Source organism: Tamandua tetradactyla, chromosome 7 (assembly GCF_023851605.1).
Source record: "Tamandua tetradactyla isolate mTamTet1 chromosome 7, mTamTet1.pri, whole genome shotgun sequence".
In the NCBI taxonomy this organism is placed as follows: Eukaryota; Metazoa; Chordata; class Mammalia; order Pilosa; family Myrmecophagidae; genus Tamandua; species Tamandua tetradactyla.
This window is the reverse complement of record NC_135333.1, coordinates 151,793,287-151,797,828: the sequence shown is the minus strand read 5'-3', so window position 1 is coordinate 151,797,828 and position 4,542 is coordinate 151,793,287. Positions and strand designations below refer to the sequence as shown.

General features: G+C 37.9%; 1 pseudogene; it reads left to right on the top strand.

The window, feature by feature from the left end:
* The first annotated feature begins 3,783 nt into the window (after nt 1–3,783).
* On the top strand, nt 3,784–4,333 carry LOC143690709 (large ribosomal subunit protein eL24 pseudogene; annotated as a pseudogene).
* The last annotated feature ends 209 nt before the right edge of the window (nt 4,334–4,542 follow it).

Genomic DNA, 4,542 nt, shown 5'->3' with positions numbered 1-4,542 from the left:
GCTGGAGAACATTTTAGAGTAGATGTGGAATCTGTTGAACACAAAGAGATTTATTGACACCTTAAAGAAGATAAATATCAGAAGTGAAGTGTCTACAGTGTGTCAAAATTTTTTTTAAAAGCTTAAATTATTCTCAGGAGTTAACTCTTTTTGAGCTTAGTGTAAGCTTGACAGTCAAAAATTCCTTGTAGCCATTAAAAATATTAAATGCACTCCTTTATGATGCTTAGTAAATACTTAAGCTTAGTTTCAATTGGCATGATTCCATTCATTATGATCATATAATTAAAAACAGATATCTCCATGACTTCAACACATCATTCATTCCACAGATACCACTAAACAGGTATTTTTCTTAATGTGTCAGAATTACCAATTTAAATTTTCATTGGAGGTCATTCTAGAATATTCTAAACGAATCCTAGAATATCCTAAATTCAAAAATATTTTTTGAGAATTTCCATTAATTTATTGAGGAATGAACAATATGAATGATCACAATATCTCAGAAGCTAATGTTTTTGCTTCCTCCACAAAGCCTTGATTCCAGTGGGATCTGTCTTCCTCATTCTATTAGCTTGACAGAGAAATGAAGAAATAGCTTATCACCAGTTAATGGAAAGTGCCATTGAATCATCATTATCTAGCAGGTCATATGTAATTTACCATAGTTAACTCTTAATATGTTAGGCTTTTTGTTCTATTAACTGACTGCCAATAAATGCTCCTTTAACATGTTTAAGTTAATTATTATTATTTTTTACCAGTTTGATTATTTGAATGCTATCGTAGGTATGTGAAGCACCTTAATATATCTAAGATGTTCATGTGGCAGAATCAGCACATGCAGCCAGACACCCAGAGATGTGTCTGTTGTTGAAAGAGTTGAACCAGGTTTGTATGGCCATAGTATCCCCTCCAAGAATACATCCACATGTACAGTATCAAATAATGAAAACGTGGACAGACTCAAATTAGCTCAGTCATACATAAAATTGGCCTCATGAAAATGATTTGATTCAAATCCCAGAATAAAGACTATGCCACTAATAAATTCAATTGAAGAATATGCTTTGCAGGTTTCAAATAAAAATTCATTCACTCCACAGTAAAAATAACACTTGGGGGACTTCTATGTTCAATGGAAAGGATCATTTAGATTACAGCAATGGTAGGTGAAAATCACAGCACCTAGCATACTCCATTGAATTTGAAATCTTTCTGGGTATTCATTGAAATATTTTACAGTCCTTTTCAGTGCTGTATCGACCTGATACTCAAAAATGCAGCTGAGAAACAAAGTAACATAATCACAGAGAGTATTATAAGGTCTATTAACAAAGCCGCTCAGTCACATCAGCTGAAGGGAAACAGCTGGAGATGCTGAAGCCCTTAATAAATTAACCCTCCTGTTGCTATTTACAAGAACTCTCTGTCTGTCATCAGGCCTGTTGTGTCTGTCATTTGCACCTGGTATGAGGGTCTTATGGAGCAATCACATATCATTTACATGCAGTCAAGAGTAATAGCATTGTAGGATCATTATTTCTAAATGCTGACTCTTTTGAATTTAAAGAAAGAAAATGCTTGGGCACATAGTTAAATAGACACACACTGAATTGAAATGTATTAACTGGAAGATGTGCATAACTTAAATTTTTTTTTAGTTCCTGTGCTCTTTGATTGGTGATGCTTAATTAATCCTATTCATTGTCATATCTAACCATGATTTAGGATGTCACTCAAATTTATGCCTCTGCTCAAAATGCATACTGTCAATCAACTTAAAAATATTGTCTGTTTATTACTTTTATCCCTGATGATCTTAGTTTCCTTGGAAAAAAAAATTCTTTGGCTCTTTATGCAGAGCTTCTCCCACAAGGCAATCATCTAGTCAAAGAGTTTCAAAGCCCTTTGGACAACATGGTTCCTTTCAGTTCAACCACAGACAATTACTAGAAATAGACAGTGATTGAACATATACCTTTATGCCTGGTTATCCAGATTTCTGGAGCAAGAAGAAGATAATGAAGGTGGATACTTGAAACAAAGGAACAATGTGAGGGCTAGAGAGGCAGAGAAATTGCTTACACACCAACAGTGCCTTCTATGCTCTTGGTTCACTTGGATGCATTGCCATTCTTGGCTGGACTCCCAAAGTCATATGTTGCTTTCCAATTGTCTCCCCAACTCATCTCGTGCCTTGTAGTCTTAGAGCTGCACCCACAAAAGCCTCTTTACTTTACTTTACACTCCTCCAATCTATAAACAAAAACACTGTACATCATTGGGGTCCCTGGGCTCAACCTGTATGAGTTTCTGCTGTTGGCAACACTGTCTGAGGACCTCCTTTGCAAACTTACCTCTATAAAGTTCTGATATCACATTCCTTAGACATAAATTCCTCTTTCATTTGAAATATTTTGGGCCGTAATTTCTGCTGAGAGGAACAGCTTGAATATATGTGTTGTAGATAAGGCCACTTTAGCTAATTAAAGTAACCAAGATGCTTATGCCAAAGAAAGCCAAATAAATGGTTTTCAGCCACCATTCTTTAAATTCCCTTTTCTTCAGAATTGTTTAGCATTGGCAAGTGTCTGTGGTTTACTGAAAATGTGTAATTGGTTCCCAGAAGACCCTGAACTTTGTCCCTGCTAATTTTGGAGTTGACTTACCCAATACTCGGACATACCCAATGTTAAACCAAGTACAGGGGAAAAAGGCCATCACTGAAATAACACTGCCACAGAAAGAGAATTTTACCCCCTGCTGCCCCACAACTCATAAACACACAATAGTACACTGCAAAGAAAATTAACAAAACATATTCTTAGAGTAGGGATCTCTCTTATTTAGCAGATAGCTTGCTGCTTCAGAAGGGGGGAAGGTTTTCTGATAATGACAGAACAAGAATGGTTCTGTAGCCTGGGGATGCCCTCCTGTGCTTAGCATGAAGCATGCCTCTCCAGTTTAGCTAAACATTTTGAAATCACCCTGTTCCCTGAAATAAATTGCCTTTTGCTTATACTTCCTTATGGGATTCTGTTGTCTGCAATTGACACCTGGCATATAAAAGGGCTAAGAGAGGGTGGGCTATGGTGGCTCAGTGGGCAGAGTTCTCACCTTCCATGCTGGAGACCTGGGTTTGCTTCCCGGTGTCTACCAATGCAAAAAAAAAAAAAAAAAAAAAACACCAAGAGGAAAGCAGGCTTAACAAGACAGCTGTTAATAGTTATTGACTACTCATGTTCCATATACTGTGCTAATTTAGGTTCAATGCCTAGAGTCATACTCTAAAGTGATTATTATAACTTTGCTGAAAAGGATATTTGTGCCCAGAGAGATTAAGAAAGTTACCTTGACATAAGCAATAAAGCCATGATTTGAAGCCAGACCTTTTTTCAAGGCCCATGCTCACCATCCTTACACTGAAAAGCTTCACTAGGAAAAAGAAAAATTGGTTCACTTTCAGAAACTTGGGAGGCTGTGATCAGGGCAATTTTGTCAAGAACAAGAAACAACTTCTTGTGTTCTTGTATACTGCTTCAAATTAATTAGTACAGGTCAATATTTGTATTTGTTAAAGATTACATCTCTTCATCCACACTCAGGGAGCAATTTGGGACTTTGGATTGCCTTTTAAGATTTTATGCATTGATGGTTCACAGTTTAAGCACTAGGTTAATGCAGTGTCCCTGTGCCCTGCTGGTACTTCTGTGTTCATGCAGAACCGTATATGGTCTTCTGGTCTGCCCAGGAAACAAGGCTGGGCTTGTACTTACGATGACCAACCATCTCAATTCGCCCAGGGCTGCCCTGGTATTAAAGCTGAAAGCTGCTCTTCTCTTGGCCACCTTCCAGACCCTGGCATCGGCACTGTGCCATTTCAGTGCGTACAAGATCTGTCCTGGACACAGGAGGCATTATACCAGGACTGACCAGAAGGGTTCCCAATTTCTTAATGCAAAATGCGAGTCGGCATTCCTTTCAAGAGGAACCCGTGGCAGATAAACTGGACTATCCTCTACAGAAGAAAGCATAAAAAGGACAGTTGGAAGAAATGTAAAAGAAGAGAACTTGCCTTGCAGTTAAATTCCAGAAGGCTATCCCTGGTGTGTCTCTTGCTGATATTATGGCCAAGAGGAATCAGAAACTCGAAGTTAGAAAGGCTCAACAAGAACAAGCTCTCAGGGCTGCCAAAGCAGCAAAAAAGGTGAAGCAAGCATCTAAACAGACAGCAGTGGCTTCTGAGGCTTCCACACAGGCAGTACCTAAACAAAAGATTGTGAATCCCGTGAAGGCTCCTGCTCCCCGAGTTGGTAGAAAACACTAAGTTGGCAGATCAGAGTCTTAAATAAAGATCTGACTCAGATTTGTGCTGGCTTTTTTAATACTCTTAAAACCAAGCATTTTTGACCTGCAGGGTAATAGTTGGATTATGTAAGAGCTAAGCATTACTCAAGAGTCGTTTCAAACCTTTTAGATAAATTATGTTCTTGTTAAATAGTTTTAACTATTTTAAATTTGAAATGCACTTTTCCA